We start from the raw sequence: 19,510 nt of genomic DNA on the forward strand, positions 1-19,510 counted from the left end.
CCTAATGGCTTCTCCCAATCATCAACCCCACCTCCTTCCCATTGCTATCTACTCTTTGACTTCCTACATCATATGTTACTGTCCTTTGTAAATGAAATAATATATATTCTTTTGTATCTTGCTTTTTTTTAACATTATATTTGTGAAATTCATTCATCTTGTGGCATTTTGCAGCAGTTTTCATTGTGAATGAATATGCCAAAAATTACTTATCCATTCTATTTGTTCATGGGCATTTTGGCCTGTTTCTAATTTGAAGTTATAGAAAGAGTGCTGTTTTAAATATTCTTGGACTTGCCTTGTGGTAAACATATGTATGCATTTTTTGCTAGATATTTATCTAAGAAAAGAAGTGCTATGTTTTCAGATAAACGTTTGCTTAGCTTTAATACAAAAGGGTCACATCATGTAGTCTCAAACACCTTTATAGAAATCTCACATGATACTTCTGAGTATGTGTATCTCATTGGCCATAACCCAGCTGAAGGCCACATACCTAGCTTCAAGAAAGGGAAGGCAGCAGTGGATTTTGGCTGGATCCATTCCCACCCTTAATAAAATCTGAATTCTGACACCAAGAAAGAAAGGGAGTATTGGTAATGCGTGAAAAGCACAGGTCTCTGCCACACTAACTCTCCGTCAGCCCTTGCCATCTCAGGAAATAGAACTCTTGTCCACTTTGTGTTCCAGTAAAATATCCCAGGATCATTCTTCTCTCCTCCTACCCCCTTCCAGTCTATCAGCAAGTCTTCTTAGTTCTATTTCCCAAATACATCTTGACTGTATCATCTTCTCTCCTCCTCTGCTATCCCCTTAACATAAGCCACATCATCTCTTAGATAGACGCACTATTGCAGCTGCTTCCTGTTGGAGCTCTTTTGATCCAGTTTTGCTCCCCCACCATCCTTATAGCAATCAGTGTGGTTTGGTTTGGTTTTGCCTTCCTGTTAGGGGGGTTTATTTCCTTCCAATAACGCCACATTAGTTCCCTATCTAAAAACTTTCAATGGCTTCCTTTTGTACTTAACAGTAAAAATTCAACTTCCTAACACAGGCCCTAGTGAACATCTACATGTTCATTCCATTCTCATCCTCTGCTTCAGCTACAAAAGCTTCACATACATCAAATTCTTTCCCACTTTGTGATCTTTGCCCCAGAACATACTCCTTCCAAGTTTTATGGTTTTGTTTGCTCATTTTGTTTGCAGTTTGTCTCCCACCATGGGAATGTAGGCATTGTGAATGTATGGCTTGTCTGAGCTCTGTACCCAAAGGGACTGGCCTAAACCCTTGTGGTAGTGAACAATGTTGAATGAACAAATGCATCTCTTATTTGTGAACCTATGAACAATTTTGATTTCTTATTATGGCTTATATTCTATTCTAAATATTCTCAATATTCTTTAGCAAACATGGATTGCTCTTGAATGTTAAAAAGGTTTAATTTAGTGACTACATTAAATAATTTGCCGTGTATAATTTTAAGTCTGAAGTTAATTAATTAGTAATGTCAACTAATATTTTGCAGCAGCACCTAGAATACTTAATATATAGTGTAGGAACATCAGGTAACAAACAAATCAACCCACATTATAACTTCGAGGAACTTGTGATTCTGAAATGAGAACTAAGAAATAAACATAGCTATCTATATTCTAGTCCAGACTTTTTAAGTTCTAGAAAAGGTACATAAGTTAAATGTGAGTGATTACTATATAATTTTTTCTCATTAAATGTTGTTATAATGGGTCTCAAAATTCTGTGGCAGATTTTTGATCAAGTTGTTTCCATTAAAAATTACTCACTTTAAAAGCTAATAACTTAAAACTGCCCCATGCAGAAAAGGCCAAAATAGTCCACAAAACATTCTTCTTTTCTTCTAAAGGTTTTATGATGCGTTGTTATCATTACCCAGTTTTTTACTATTAAACTTAAATGGCCAATTGAAACAAAGAGTTCTGAGACTATTCTTGTACCACTTATTAAGACTGTGATGGCATGTGTTATGGATAATTTCATTTAGCCACACAATATGGTTTGGATTTGTGTCCCTGCCCAAATCTCCTGTGGAATTGGAGGAGGGCCCTGGTGGGAGGTGACTGGATCATGGAGGTGGATTTCCTCCTTGCTGTTCTTGTGCTAGTGAGTGTCCCTTGTGCAGCTGTTATGTAAAGTAACATAACAATACCATTCAGGTATTGGAATGTTAATACCATTCAGGTATTCAAGGCGATACCATTCAGTACACAGGAATGAGCAAAGATTTCCTGATGAAGATGCCAAAAATTATCTCAGCAAAAGCAAAAATTCAAATTGTTGCTTGATCTTACAGCAAATATTTCTCCATCTTATTTCATGTTTTGTCATTATTTGCCCTAAAAGCAAATCTAACATAAAAATAAGAAAAGAATTAAAAAAAAAAACATAAAAACAAATAACAAAGAAAAACACCACTCTCTGAAGCAAGTTCCCAAGTATGCCTGCAATTGCTGTCTAGATGCTAGGAAGGTATTTTCCAACACTTGGTCTGACTCTGCAATGCTGTTCAGCTTACTTCAGGGAAAATGAGCAGCTTATTTGACATATGCTGGATTAATCTGCCTTTTCTACAGGATAACATCCTCAGGGAAAGGCACCATTCGGAAATCAAAGCTGAAAAACTTTAAGACTTCCAAAGAACACTAGAGATAAGGTATAACTGAAGTTAAAAAGAAACATTTAATAGCCTTAGTTTATCTTAAAAAATAAATGCCTCATGACATTGAAAGATGTTTAGTAAGCTGTTTATTGAAAAGAACCAAGATAAATATTATGTAAAGTGTGGCAAAGTCTGGCAATGTTATGGTGCTATTTAAGATTACTTTGATAGGCATCCAAATGGGAAAAGAGGAAGACAAACTGTGTTTGCAGAGGACCTAATTCTATATCTGGAAAACCCCATAGTCTCTGTCTAAAAGCTCCTTTAGCTGATAAACAACTTCAGCAAAGTTTCAGAATACAAAATCAATGTACAAAAATCAATAAAATTCCAATACACCAACATCCAAGCCCAGAGGCAAATCAGGAATGAAATCTCATTCACAGTTGCTACAAAAAGAGTAAAATACCTAGGAATATAGCTAACCAGGGAAGTGAAACATCCCTAAAATGAAAAATATACAACACTGCTCAAAGAAAACAGAGATGACACAAGCAAATGCTCCTGGATAGGAAGAATCAATAATGTTAAAAATGGCCATATTGTCCAAGGGAATGAAGAGATTCAATGCTATTCCCATCAAACTACCAATGGCATTTCTTCTCAAAACAAGAAAAAACTATTTAAAAATTCATATGAAACCAAAAATTCGTATGAAAAAACTATTTAAAAATTCATATGAGCCTGAATAGCCAAGACAATACTAAGCAAAATGAACAAAGCTGGAGGCATTACATTACCTGACTTCAAACTGTACTACAGGGCTACAGTAACCAAAACATCATGGTACTGGGAGAAAAACAGATACATTGACCAATGGAACAGAAGAGACGGCCCAGAAATAAAACTGCACACCTACAACCATCTGATCTTTGACAAAACTGACAAAAACAAGCAATGGGAAAATGAATCCCTATTTAACAAACGGTGCTGGGATAATTGGCTAGCCAGATGCAGAAGACTGAAACTGGACCCCTTTTTTATACCATATACAAAAGTCAACTCAAGATGGATTAAAGACTTAAGTGTGAAACCCAAAATTATAAAAACCCCTTGTAGATAGCCTATGCAATACCATTCAGGACGTAGAAATGAGCAAAGATTTCCTGATGAAGATGCCAAAAACGATTGCAACAAAAGCAAAAAATGACTAATGGAATCTAATTAAACCAAAGAGCTTCCACACAGCAAAAGAAACTACCAACAGAGTAAACAGGCAGCCTACAGAATGGTAAACAAATTTTTGCAAACTCTGCTTCTGACAAAGGTCTAATATCCCGAATCTATAAGGAACTTACACAAATTTACAAGCAAAAACAACCCCATTAAAATGTGGGCAAAGAACATGAACAGACACTTCTCAAAAGAAGACATACAAATGGCCAATAAGCATATAAAAAGAAAGCTCATTATCACTGATCATTAGAGAAATGCAAATCAAACCACAATGAGATACTATCTTACATCAGTCAGAGTGGCTGTTATTAAAAAGTCAAAGATGCTGGTGAGGTTGTGGAGGAAAGGAAACCCTTATACATTGTTTGTGAAAGTATAAATTCATTCAGCCATTGTGGACAGCAGTGTGGAGATTCCTCAAAGAGCTAGAAACAGAATTACCATATTACCCGGCAATTCCATTACTGGGTGTATAACCAAAGGAATATAAATTATTCTACCATAAAGACACATGCACTTGTATGTTCAATGCAGTGGTATTCACAATAGCAAAGACATGGAATAAATCTAAGTTTCCATCAATGGTAGACTGGAAAAAGAAAACATAGTACATATACACCATGGAATGCTATGCAGCGATAAAAAGGAATGAGATCATGTCCTTTGCAGTAACATGGATGGAGCTGGAGGCCATTATCCTTAGCAAACTAATGGAAGAACAGAAAAGCAAATACTTCATGTCCTCACTTACAAGTGGGAGCTAAATAATGGGAACACATGGACACATAGAGGGGAACAACACACACTGGGTCCTACTTGAGGGAGGAGGGTGAGAGGAAGGAAAGGACCTGAAAAAAGTAATCATCCAGTACTATGCTTAGTATCTAGGTGACAAAATAATATGTATACCAAACCCGCATGACACCAATTTACCTATGTTACGCACCTGCACATGTACCTCTGAACCTAAAATAAAAGTTAAATAAATACATAAAATAAAGAAAATAAAAATATGTTGACTCCTTTTGCTCTTATTTTTCTATTTACTTCTTGAGAAGTATTTGTAGTTATAGTTTTATTAATAAGAGGCATCCTCAGAATTCTACACATGAACTAGTTAATAAATGATAGTTACCATTTATTGTGCAAACACAGTAATGTACAAAGAAATCTAGTCATATTTTTCCTATATCCTTTATAAAGCTTGATCCTGCCTCAGATTACCTTGGGTATTTAATACATATTTGTTTATTTTACTACGTTGTTGGGAAAACATTGTATTGAGAAGTATAAACGAAACACTAATTCTAATTCAATCACTTACTAACACTTATTAAATGGAATACCTTGGACTGGTTTTTCATAGATTATGTAACTGCTAAAGTTCCCCCTGGCTCTAAGTCCTTTAGTGTTAGTATTGTCTCTCCTTCTCTTTCCTTCCCTTCCCTCCCTCCCTTCCTTTCTTCCTTCCTTTCCTTTCTTTTTCTTTTTTTCTCTTTCCTTCCTTTCTACGTCTGTATAGCATACATTCCCCTTCTTAGACCATGTTCATCCACTTAACCATTATTTGTTGAAGGCTTACCACCCAGTCTTCCAGTGTAATTCAGCAATATCAAAAAAGTCTTTGCCTTCTCATGGATTCAGGATTTGTAGTTCCTTGAGAGAAGACTCAGTCTGATCCATTCTTACATTTTTCCATGGTGTCTGGAAGAGGGCATTTGCCTTTTAGACAAAAACAAAAAACAACAACAACAAAAAAACCTGAATTAATGAAGTGAACTTTTCACTACTTCAGATTTTAAAATGCAGTCCTGTGTTTGATAAATTATACTTAAAGGAACACCAGATGGCCTCAGAGAGATTGAACCAAGGAGACAAAATGTAGATAATTATAGGCAGTTACCTTTTTCTAAATGTGTTCATCTTCCATAGAAGTTTAATTTTCACAAATTATACATCTGTGTCCTTTAAACGACCTTCAGAATTCTGATTTCAGACTTTCATAAGCAGCGGACGCACATTTTAAGCTATCACAAAAAAGAACTCTTCTTTGGCTATTCCCTTTTGATGACATTACCATTTATGTGCACCAGAGTTTTTATACTTATTTTAATCTTATTGCATTTTGTCCTTATTGCTTGACAAAAAATATGAAAACTGAAAAACAAAACATGCTGACTTGGCTGACAAGAACTATGGCTCTCATAAACCTAATACATTTTAAATAGCAGTGGAAAATTTTTAAAGTTTTAAAAAAAAATATATATATATATCTTAACCAGATTCTGATTAGATTTAAGTAGGTCTACCCTGTATTTGGTTGTTAAATTAAAACAAAAAAAAAACAACTTTAATATGTATAAAATGTTGGAATTTTATCATGGAAGATTAAATGTAACAAAAAGAGATTGCCTTTTTTTTGTTTTTTCTTTAAAATCTCTGGGAAGAGAAACTCTTCCCATATTTGACTATTATCTGATTAATGTACATGAGACTTTCACACACATTTTCAAAAATGCATTTGATATGAAAGTAGATCTATCCAACAGGGGTCTCTGGTAGCCAACTATCTCCTTGTTTTTCTGCATTTTCTCTACTTATGCGTTAGGCTTGCTAGTGACACCTAGAGGTATCTGCAGGCATGACATACCACAGGATAGAAGAGTTGGTTGATCTCTACTATGAATTTTAAATAATGAGAGGTTTTGGAACCTATATGTTTTCTTTTGTCCCATTTTTACAAATGCTACAGAGAGTTTGAAGACATTTGATAATTTTTAAAATGCTTGGCTCGTTCAGCATGGCATAGTGGAAAATGTGTGTGTGTGTTTGCACTGGATTAAAAACGTGGCTCTGTCATTGATCAGCTGTGTAACTTTGAGCAACATATTCACTTAAAAAGTTGGGTTCCACATTTATAAATTGTGTATTAAGATACTGATCACTTAAAATTTTTGTGAGAATCAGATATATGTATATGAAGCACCTGACATATAGTAGATGCTAAATAAATGGATTATTATCATGATGTGAATTATAATGTTCATATTTTCTATTACACTGGATTAAATTATTTTTACATTTAAAACATGGGTAAAATTAAATGAAATTGAAGATGGCGCCCTCAAGAAAACCTTGAAAATTGAAAGCAAAATTGACTATCACTTCATATTTTTATCTGATTTTTAAGAAAGTGTTAATAAATTCCTAAATGTTTAACAGTGGTGCCTTGGGTGTCAGTGACAAAAGCTCAAATAATTAAGACAGTGAATAAATTAATTGTGAAAGAAGATCTCTTCCTTAAAAATAAGACAATGAACAAAATGTTTCTAGATTTTCTCATAACTCTGAGACACCAAAATGGTACTGAATCATGATCACTCTCCTTTTTTTTTATTTTATTTTATTATTATTATTTTTTTATTGATCATTCTTGGGTGTTTCTCGCAGAGGGGGATTTGGCAGGGTTACAGGACAATAGTGGAGGGAAGGTCAGCAGATAAACAAGTGAACAAAGTTCTCTGGTTTTCCTAGGCAGAGGACCCTGCGGCCTTCCGCAGTGTTTGTGTCCCTGGGTACTTGAGATTAGGGAGTGGTGATGGCTCTTAACAAGCATGCTGCCTTCAAGCATCTGTTTAACAAAGCACATCTTGCACCGCCCTTAATCCATTCAACCCTGAGTGGATACAGCACATGTTTCAGAGAGCACAGGGTTGGGGGTAAGGTCACAGATCAGCAGGATCCCAAGGCAGAAGAATTTTTTCTTAGTACAGAACAAAATGAAAAGTCTCCCATGTCTACCTCTTTCTACACAGACACGGCAACCATCCGATTTCTCAATCTTTTCCCCACCTTTCCCCCCTTTCTATTCCACAAAACCGCCATTGTCATCATGGCCCGTTCTCAATGAGCTGTTGGGTACACCTCCCAGACGGGGTGGTGGCCGGGCAGAGGGGCTCCTCACTTCCCAGTAGGGGCGGCCGGGCAGAGGCGCCCCTCACCTCCCGGACGGGGCGGCTGGCCGGGCGGGGGGCTGACCCCCCCACCTCCCTCCCGGATGGGGCGGCTGGCCGGGCGGGGGGCTGACCCCCCCCACCTCCCTCCCGGATGGGGCGGCTGGCCGGGCGGGGGGCTGACCCCCCCACCTCCCTCCTGGACGAGGTGGCTGCCGGGCGGAGACGCTCCTCACTTCCCAGACGGGGTGGCTGCTGGGCGGAGGGGCTCCTCACTTCTCAGACGGGGCGGTTGCCAGGCAGAGGGTCTCCTCACTTCTCAGAGGGGGCGGCCGGGCAGAGACGCTCCTCACATCCCGGATGGGGCGGCAGGGCAGAGGTGCTCCCCACATCTCAGACGATGGGCGGCCGGGCAGCGACGCTCCTCACTTCCCAGATGTGATGGCGGCCGGGAAGAGGCGCTCCTCGCTTCCTAGATGGGATGGCGGCCGGGCAGAGACACTCCTCACTTTCCAGACTGGGCAGCCAGGCGGAGGGGCTCCTCACATCCCAGACGATGGGCGGCCAGGCGGAGACGCTCCTCACTTCCCAGACGGGGTGGCGGCTGGGCAGAGGCTGCAATCTCGGCACTTTGGGAGGCCAAGGCAGGCGGCTGGGAGGTGGAGGTTGTAGCAAGCCGAGATCACGCCACTGCACTCCAGCCTGGGCACCATTGAGCACTGAGTGAACGAGACTCCGTCTGCAATCCTGGCACGTCGGGAGGCCGAGGCTGGCGGATCACTCGCGGTTAGGAGCTGGAGACCAGCCCGGCCAACACAGCGAAACCCCGTCTCCACCAAAAAAATACAAAAACCAGTCAGGCGTGGCGGCGCGCGCCTGCAATCGCAGGCACTCGGCAGGCTGAGGCAGGAGAATCAGGCAGGGAGGTTGCAGTGAGCTGAGATGGCAGCAGTACCGTCCAGCTTTGGCTCGGCATCAGAGGGAGACCGTGGAAAGAGAGGGAGAGGGAGACCGTGGGGAGAGGGAGAGGGAGAGGGAGAGAGCCACTCTCCTTATCCTTACTAACTGAAAGGAGAAAATGTTCAGTAACAGTGGAATTCAAAGAATTTACATCTCAAAATTAAGCAGCAAGAACTGCTGAATGTCTGCTTCTTCCCACTGATCCAGCTTTAAAAAGGCCTTATTTAAATCCTCGGGAGAAAACACAGGGGAACCATTAAAACAAACAAAAATCAACAGCCGAGGGAATAATTGAATTGTTTCATTTCTTTATTTTATTGTTTATATATGTATTCCCCCCAGTTTTTTTTTCTTCTCTGTCCTGGATAGTGATTTCTTTTCCCAACATCTCAAAACTTTGCCTCCCCTCTTTTTTTTTCATCCTCTTTCATGATCGTTTTCATTTATGATTCATCTTTTGATTCCACACTCTAAGATATAAGGGCAATTTGAGAACATCTTGAGCTGAGTACCAGCTTTATTAAATAGATAAAAATATGAGCTCTGGAAAACAAATTATGGACCTGAAAAATGTTGGTATTTTAAAAAGCAGTGGGCATGTATAGAGGAAAGAGCACATTCTGTACTAGGGTTTCTCTCAAAGGCGATAGGGTTACATATTCAGTAATGGATAGAGCAAGAAGTGAAGATACCATAAGGGGTTGACTGTATATTTCCATTAAAGTGAATTACATGAGCAAGTTAACAGAGACAGAAAGAATACAGGTTTAAACTTGATGACTTGGGTTAAAGGCAGGTCATCAAGTTTCAGGGCTACTGGAGAAGATCCACGAAATGTGGGCAATACCGAAACCTGCTTTGAAAGACAGTCTAAGGAGGCTGAACTCTAGTGAAGAGCATAACATCTCGGAGAAAATAATTTTGGCGACAAAATGGAGAAAGGATGGTAGGAAGAGGTATAACTTACTCATTGTAACATTCCAAGCCTGAGATTTCAAGTGCCTGAAATAATAAATTTGGGATGCTTATCTAAGCACTTAGTATTTCTGATATAAAATAATACTGCATTTCTAGTTGCAGTAGAGTTTACCGTGTGGTTCTATATTATTTCATTTTTACAACCACCTTCTGAACTAAGGAAGGAATTGTTATTTTTGCTTTACAGAGGAGAAATGTGATGCTCAGAGGGTGTGGCTGACAAGCTCCAGGACACAGGTAATAAGTAAAATCTAGATCTCGGGTCTTTCAATTGAAACTAGAAACATAGGAAACAACAACAGAAGTCACAACAACTTAACAGTTATTTAGAGGTGTCAGTGATTTGGGATTTTAAAATATGGAATTTAACATTTCTGGTTTCAAAGGCAATACACAGCTTCCATATGACACTATAGAGTAAGTAAAAAAGAAAAGATAATTTATCTGATGTATCGTTAATTGTGCTTTAATAATTCTCATGTTATTGGCTTGGGATTATAATTGGAAATTATATCTGAAAGTAATAAAATTATAGTTGATGATAGAATGAGACAGTCTTTACCCACCTTTCCAAAATTCAGATGGCTTTCCAAATTTGATTTTTAAAATGTCCACCAAATAATTTTTTAAAAGATTAATAGGTTCACACAGAGCACAAATACATAAAATAATGGCTGCCTTTTGAAAGATTACATTGTTTTCATATATCTCATTAGTATTTGAGGAGAAATTAGGACTTGTATTTTCTCACAAAATGTGAAGGGAAAGACTCTAATAGCATTTTAAACCACCAAAAGGGCATGATTGATTATTATACTCATGTGGTTGAATTTCTCTAAATTTTGCTTTTTAATGAATCTTTAAATTATAGTGTTAATAGTTATACTTGTTAATTTCAATAGACTATTTTCTGTAATAGAAGAAGAATAAACATGTAGCATAACTAAAGGAAAAAAGAAAATCAAGTGAAATGGAAGAGTAAATGATAAATTCTCCAGTCTCTGTTCATCTCATCCAGTCTTTGTTAATCTCATGGTTGAGACCAGAAAGTTGCATGTCAGTCATTTGGTGTGTACTACATATAGTCTGACTTAAAAGATATCTGGAATGATACAGCATCAGATTGTTCCTTCTAACACTTAAGTGTCCTTGATACATAGAAAAGAGAAGAAAGTGCCAATCAGGCAGATTAACACCTTTACTTACAAATGATTCATTTCTGTGCTTGCTTAATTTCTAAAAGTAGGTATCTGGGTGTTGTCCAACAAAATGAATGGAAAAATCCCAGCCTGCATGATATGTACATGTGAGACTGAAGTCACCTGATAACTGGGTCAAGAATTCATGTTACACACTGAAGGATGCACTTCAAACAAAGGCTTACACTTTACACAGCTTAAAAATAATAGTTAATAAGAAAACAACTTTTGAGAAGGGCTAATTTGCTTCCATCCAAATGTGTACATAATATTTATATGTGTTTATAAATGTTATAAGAGTTGAAGAGATATCCTAATTTCCCACTGGTTTGTTGACCACATCTTTATTCCCCGAACCTATGAATATCTTACTTTACATGGTAGAAGGGACTTTGTAGACATTAATTTAAGCACCTTGAGATGGATGATTCTGGATTATTTGGATGGGCATGATATAATCACAAGAGAGAGGGAGGAGAATCAGAGTCAGTAGAAGAAAGTGTAACAATGAGAGCAAAAGGCTGGAGCTATGCAAGGTTCAGGCCACGAGCCAATGGATGCAGGAAGCCTCCAGAAGCTGAGAAAAGTAAGGAAAATGTGTTCCCCCAGAGAAGAAATGCAGCCCTGCCAATATCTTGCTTTTTCCCTGGAGACCCATTTTGGACTTCTGACCTCCCACCAGACTAGTAAGGTAATAAATTCATGTTGTTTTAAGACACAAAGTTTCTGTTTATTTATTTATTTTAGAGACAGGGTCTCGCTCTGTCCTGCACGTTGGAGTGCGGTAGCACACTCATAGCTCATTGCAATCTCGAACTCCTGGGCTCAAGCCATCTTCCTACCTTAGGCTTTCTAGTAGCTAGGACTACAGGCTCATGCCACCATGCCCAGCTAGCTTTTTATTTGTGTTATTATTATTATTACTATTATTATTATTATTATTATTATTATTATTATTATTGTAGAGATAGGCTTTTGCTATGTTACTCAGGCCGGACTCCAATTCCCCAGCTTCAAGCAATCCTTCTGCCTCGGCCTCCCAAAGAACTGGGAATACAGGTGTGAGCCACCATGCCAGACCTGTGGTAATATATTACAGCAGCAATAGGAAACATACTGAAATTAAGATTTCCAAATAAATGTATAATAATCACATAACTTTGCTATAATTATCTTAACCATTTCTGTATTGTTTAACTTTTAGCTTGTTTCCATTTTTTTCTATTATAAATAGTGCTGAAGTGAATATCCTTATGTATAAATCTTGGCATACACTTCTGATTTATTTTCCTTAGATTAAAAAACTGGAAATGGCTTGGAGCAGTGGCTCACACCTGTAATCCCAGCACTTTGGGAGGATGAGGCAGGCAGACTTGCTTGAGCCCAGGAGTTTGAGACCAGCCTAGGCAACACGGTGAAACCCCATCTCTACCAAAATTACAAAAATTAGCTGTGTGTGGTGGCACACATCTGTGGTCCAGCTTCTCAGGAGGCTGAGGTGGGATGATCACTTGAGCCTGGGAAGCTAAGGCTGTGGTGAGTTGTAATCGGGCCACTGCACTCCAGCCTGGGCAACAGACTGAGACCCTGTCTCTAAATAGATAAAAAAATAAATAAAATTGGAAGAAATAAGAACTTGGAAATGAAATGACTGCTGTAATATTTTTAAAAATATTTAAACACAAAAATCAGTAGAGAGAAAGATACAACTAACACTTAGATTCATATGTGAAGATGAACTTTTATTAATATAAGAAGTAAAATATTAGTGATAGAGATGAAGTACCCTTTAATCCCCTTTTCCATCCTCCCTCCATACTCTCGTCTCTTCCAACACAAAGATTGAAAAATGTGGAATGATTCACAAATGTGTGAACCACCCTTGCACATGGACGATATTGATCCCTGTGCTGTTCCAGTTTTAGTATATATATTAATGAAGCAAGCACCAAGGTTTTATTTTATTCTTAAAAACACCCTTGAAGAAACTAGCCAAGGTTATACATTATAGCTTCTTTATGACAATAATCCTTTTAGACTCCAAAATATCTTCATAGACAAGAAAAGGCAAATGCAGGCATTAAAAGAAGGAAAAATGAGAAAGAGAAGGGAAGAAATGAATAATGAGCTAATTGGAGCTATTTTTTCTAGATAGGCATTTCATTTTCACTGTTGATTTTACCTCACATTTAAAGTATGAAAAGTTAAAATTTTAAAAATCATCTAATTATGCGTTTACAAACCGTTACTAATTTTGTCACCATTCCCAAATTAGCCAGACTGGTCTCTGTTCTGAGCTGTGAAGAAAAGGCAATAAAAAGGATATTGTTCCCTTTACTGTAACTCCACTGTTTTATTCAAGTGTATCGTGGCCACTTCACAATCTGATTTGAGAAGAGGTTCTGTCAAGCTTGATCATAATTTGGATGAACTCTCTACTTACGCAGAACCCAGCTCTGTTATGAGGATCCGGATTCATTCCAGCTGTAAAATATCACAAAACTAGAGGTTGACCTAATGGAATCCCCAAATTAAAGACTATCTAAAATATAAGATATTCTCAAGGTCTGTAACTTTTTAATAAGTTTTACATTCCAAACTGTATATATGACAGTATCAGTTTCCATTGAACAACTACTTTGATTCATTTGGAAGAACAAGTTATCAGACCCTGGTCGATCTAAATTTTCTCCAGCCTTGGCAACATGGTGAAACCCTGTCTCTACTAAAACAACAACAACAACAACAACAACAACAACAAAAAATACAAAAATTAGCCAGGTGTGTGGTGTGCACCTGTAGTCGAAGCTACTAGGGAGGCTGAGGTGGGGGGAATCACTGGAGCCCAAGGGGTGGAAGTTGCAGTGAGCCAAGATCATGGCACTGCACTCCTGCCTGGGTGACAGAATGAGACCCTGCCTCAAAAAATAAATAAATAGGCTGGGCGTGGTGGCTCACTCCTGTAATCCCAGCACTTTGGGAGGCCGAGGCAGGTGGATCATGAGTTCAGGAGTTCGAGACCAGCCTAGCCAGCATGGTGAAACCCTGCCTCTACTAAAAAAAAAAAAAAAATTTTTTGCCAGACATGGTGGCACGCAGCTATAATCCCAGCTACTTAGGAGGCTGAGGCAGAATTGCTTGAACCCGGGAGGTAGAGATTGCAGTGAGCTGAGATTGTACCACTGCACTCTAGCCTGGGTAACAGAGCAAGACTCCATCTCAAAATAAATAAATAAATGAATAAATACATATTCTAACACAAGTTTTAGATAATATAATTTATATAAAAACAAGATATAAATTTACTGCTATTTAAATGATGCATATGAATTAATTCCTATAAAGTATTTTACATAACCAAAAGCATACATCACAAAGCTAAAAATTAGTATTTGGGTAACAGTGAACCCTTAAAACACAAAGTATTTATTTCTTACAGTCTGTACTATTTTCTCAGATAAAGCCATGAATAATGTGTTTTTTCATTGCTTTCAATAATTTAAAAAGTTGTTTAAAGCTAAAATAAATAATCAAATAATAGATGTCATTATATGTATGTATAAGCAATGAGAGATTTTTATGTGTAATTAAAGGGCTAGTTTTCCCAGACACCAATTATATCCCTGTTTAAAATAGTTACAATATGAATAATGCACCGCCTTCTGTAGGTATGTTTTACTTATTCTGATAAATGAAGCAAGGAAGAAGAAAGTTTCCCTAAATATCTCTAAAAAACCCTATAGGAGAAACTATTGTTTTAGAATCAGAAGGATTTAAGCTTTGACTGGTAACATATGAACATAATCAAGGAGGAGCCATTTAATAAGATGGGCTGGTCTTCAACTTACCTGTTACTGTCCTTCCTAAATTCTGAGTAACAACTCATTATATAAACGGATTTCATCTTAGAGGAATGTGCTTCATATTTAACTTTTAATGTATGCTTCTTACTTTCTAATCCAAATAAAACACACTTCAGAAATATAGACACTGATGCCAGGCACAGTGGCTCATGCCTGTAATCCCAGCACTTTGGGAGGCCGAGGCCAGCAGATCACCTGAGGTCAGGAGTTCAAGACAAGGCTGGCCAACATGGTGAAACCCTGTCACTACTAAAAATACAAAAAATTAGCCGAGTGTGGTGGTGCATGCCTGTAGTCCCAGCTACTTGGGAGACTGAGGCAGGAAAATGGCTTGAACCCAGGAAGCAGAGGTTGCAGTAAGCCGAGATCACACCACTGCACTCCAGCCTGGGCAACAGAGCGAGACTCCGTCTCAAAACAAAACAAAACAAAACAAAAAAATGTAGACACTAGAGAAGTGTAAAAAAAAAAAATCATTCATTAGCTAGACATGGTGGTTTGCTCCTATAATCCTAGCTACTGGAGAGGTTGAGGTAGAAAGAAAACTTGAGGCCAGGACTTCAAGACCAGCCTGGGCAATCCCATCTCTACAAACAATAAAAATAATAAATATTGTGCATTATTATTTTATAGAGGTACATTTTCTTTTAAGGTTATCGTCATTCATCATTAACATTCGAGAGAGAGTATAAAAAATTCATTCAGATACACGTGTATAATGGAAATTTATTGTGATGTCTTTAACCTAGGGTTGTTTTGGATGTGTGGCGTTAGGATGACTTGCATCATTTAATCACCTAAAAAGCTTGTTAAAAAAGTGCTTTCCCACGTTCCGCCCAGAGTCAGACTCACTGAATCAGAATCACCAGGCGGGGTGTGGTTCAGAAGTCTGCATCTGAAACAAGACTATCTGGTGATACTGGTAGAGGCAGTGGAAGGAGGGACCTCCAAGCAGCATTGCTTTAGGGGCTGATGTCAGATTTATCTAAGGTTTGCTCTATAAAGCTCCCTTATAGTACATTTCAATGTAATACCAGAGGATCTCTATTGTGTATTTCGTAAGGTTTTTTTGTTTTGTTTTGTTTTGTTTTGATGGAGTTTCGCTCTTATTGCCTAGGCTGGAGTGCAATGGCACAATCTCAGCTCACTGCAATCTCCGCCTCCTGGGTTCAAGAGATTCTACTACCTCAGCCTCCCGGTGGCTGGGATTACAGGCGCCCCCCGCCACGCCCAGCTAATATTTTGTATTTTTAGTAGAGACGGGGTTTCACTATGTTGGCCAAGCTGGTCTTGAACTCCTGACCTCAGGCGATCCACCCACCTTGGCCTCCCAAAGTGCTAGGATTACAGGGGTGAGCCACTGTGCCTGGTCCGTGAGGCTTCTTTTTAAAATAATGATTGACAAGGAATGGAACTGCCCACAATGGCAGTCCTTATGGAGTCACTAAATTAGTCCTGTCCCCAATTTGATACTAAGCCATTCATAGCTACTTAAATGCTGACTCCTGCAAGCAGTTGTGTAACAGCACTGATTAGCCATTATACATGACTGATATTTTGTGTGCTATTTAATGTTCTCTTTTAATAAGCATAAAAATCTAATTCCTTTCTCATACACCCCACTTCCAGGGTATGGCAGCTACACCACAGCCCCATTAAGAATAACTATCTTTTTTGACAGGGCATGGTGGCTCATGCCTGTAATCCTAGCACTTTGGGAGGCCAGGGAAGGAGGATCACTTGAGTCCAGGAGTTCAAGACCAGCCTGGGCAACATAGTGAAATCTTGTCTCTACAAAAAATAAACATAAATAAAAATTAGCCAGGCATGCTGGCACACGCTTGTGGTCCTAACTACTTGGAAGGCTAAGGTGGGAAGATCGCTTGAGCCTGGGAGGTCAAGGTTGCTGTGAGCCATGATAGTTGGGTAAGACTCCCAACTTTCCAAAAAAATAAATAAAAAATAAATGTATATATGTGTGTGTGTGTGTGTGTGTGTGTGTGTATATATATATATATATATATATATATATATATATATATATATATAAGCCAGGTGTGTTGGTCCACACCCATAGTCCAGCTACTTGGGAGACTGAGGAGGGAGAATTGCTTGAGTCCAGGAGGTCAAAGTTGCAGTGAGCTATGATTGTGCCACTGCACTCCAGCCTGGTCTCCAGGGTAAGACATGGCCTCAAAACAAAACAAACAAAAAGGAATAACTATCTTTTTAATATTGCCATTAATTGAGATTTTATTTTGTAGTTCGTATTTTTAAAAATAGACTTCTTTTGTTTCCCAAAAGCAAAACTATAACATCATTTCTTTTTCTATCTACATATAGTTGAAACTACCTTTGCAAAATTATGACAGAGAAATCTGACATAGTTGACTCCATCTTGCTTCTGACCTCCAAGCTGTCCTTGGTCATTCCTGGGCATGGGCCAAGCTAACTTTGGGAGAAATCTAGTTTATAGTTTAACTTCAAAGCAAAGATGATAATGGTCCCTCCCTAAAACTAATCCCCTCCTTGTTCAGGGGCCCAAAACCACCTTTGGAAGACTAATAAAAGGCCTCAAGAATAGGATTATGAGAGGTACCTGAATTATGATAAGATATGCATAGTTTCTATAATCTTTTATTGCTCAGGGCTTCTGTGGCCAAAGGTCACAAGATTTGTGAGTTTCCCAGTTGCTCATATAGAGAACATCACTATTGTAGAACCTAAGATTTGTTTTCAGAGATATCTTTCAGACTGACCCCACCAGGACTCCTGACTCATGACTGGACGGATCCTGTGGTCCCACCCAGAGGCAGACTCAGTGCACAAGGACTGTTTTCCACACCCCTATGAATCCATCCCCAACCAATCAGCAGCACCTATTCCCTAGCTCCCTACCCACCAAATTATCCATAAAAACTCTAACCTCTAAGCCTTTGGGGGGACTTATTTGAGTGGTAACTCCAGTTCTCCCTCAGGGGCCAGCCTCACATCAGTTAAACTCTTTCTCTACTGTAATGCTGTGATCTCAGTGGATGCTTTTCATTTGTGCAGTGGGCAGGAAGAACACTCAGATGATCAGAGTGCTTTTCCTAAAATATCCTCAGATTTGCAGGAAATAATGACAAGTTTATCCTGTTGAGAATCACATTTATGTAAAAACCTCAGGGCCAGGCATGGTGGCTCACACCTATAATCCCAGCACTTTGGGAGGCTGAGGGAAGAGGATCACTTGAGCCCAGGAGTTCAAGACTAGCCTGGGCAGCATAGTGAAATCCTGCCTCTACAAAAAATAAAAATAAACAAAAATTAGCCAGGCATGGTGGCACACACTTGTGGTCCCAACTACTTGGGAGGCTAAGGTGGGAAGATCGCTTGAGCCTGGGAGGTCAAGGTTGCAGTGAGCCATGATAGTGCCATTGTAATCCAGCCAGGGTGACAGAGTGACACCCTATCTCAAAAATAAATAAATAAAATTCAGATACCAATGTGCATCAAATAAAAATGCAGATACCGAGTCAAGTGGCCATTATTAATCTTGGATCTAATTTTTGAGTTTATAAAATTGGGTACACAAGCCTTGAGGTTAATGATGTGAGGACTCTTGGGTATCACTTGAAACCAAGAGAGGGATCATTATGTGGTTGTAACTCTATGTCTATCCTCTGATCATATTATGCCTGTATCTCTCCCTGTCCTGTATCTGGAATCATTCTTTGGTGCTGTCTCCAGAGCTACACGTCAGTTATCTCTGATCCATCCTTTGCTAATATATATATCTATCCAGAGTATGCTCAGTTGTTATAGCTTCTCATAGATCTTCAGCGTCTTTGAAATGTTACCTCTTGATTTTTATCTTTCAATGAACTTCCTCCCACTCAAGCATGGAGTTGTTTGCTCCTACTCCTCTTACACATCCTCTATCTTCATGTTCAGATACTACCAAGGATAGTGTATGCACTCTGTACTGTAGTGCAAGCATTTCTTGTCTAGACTTTGATCTTGGTTGGCCTTCATCAAGTAAGTTTAAAAGTGAATTCTCAGGTCCCTAAGCAATATATCTGTTTGCTTTCCCTTCCACACAAAATAGAAAGTTTGAATGGTCTAAGGGGATTAATACAAAACACTCCTGTAGTAGTCCATTTTCACACTGCTGTTAAAGAACAACCTGAGACTGGTTGATTTAGGAAAAAGGGGGTTTAATTGATTCACAGTTCTGCATGGCTGGAAAGATTTTAGGAAACTTACAGTCATGGCAGAAGACAAAGAGTAAGCATGTTTTACATGGCATCAGGAAAGAGAGAGTGAAGGGGGAAGTGCCACACTTTTAAACCATGAGATCTCATGAGGACTCACTCACTATCACAAGAACAGCAAGGAGGAAATCTGATCCCATGAACCAATCACCTCCCACCAGGGCCCTCCTCTGACACGTGGGGGTTACAGTTAAAGATGAGATTTGAGTGGGGACACAGAGCCAAACCATATCAACTCTCCAGTCCCTAAAATAAAGTAAGTAACTAACATGATCATCTTAATCCAATACATTAAAAAGCTCTTCCCTCTCATTACCACAGGATTTAGAGGTTATGGAATATTTACAAGATGTACAATGAAAATATAGAGATAATGTTTTTTATTTGGGGGATCTGTTTATTTTATTGAAGCCCCCAAATCAAGATA

At 38.8% G+C, this 19,510-nt stretch overlaps 1 long non-coding RNA gene across 1 annotated transcript in view; it reads right to left on the reverse strand.

The window, feature by feature from the left end:
* The window catches only part of LOC129525193 (uncharacterized), a 56,945-nt gene that overhangs the window by 22,523 nt on the left and 14,912 nt on the right, over nt 1-19,510 (reverse strand). The window contains exon 2 of the long non-coding RNA XR_008669318.2: nt 5,457-5,596. This is a non-coding gene — a long non-coding RNA (uncharacterized lncRNA). The remainder of the gene's footprint in view (nt 1-5,456; nt 5,597-19,510) is intronic.

This window comes from Gorilla gorilla, chromosome 8, assembly GCF_029281585.2.
Source record: "Gorilla gorilla gorilla isolate KB3781 chromosome 8, NHGRI_mGorGor1-v2.1_pri, whole genome shotgun sequence".
Lineage (NCBI taxonomy): Eukaryota > Metazoa > Chordata > Mammalia > Primates > Hominidae > Gorilla > Gorilla gorilla.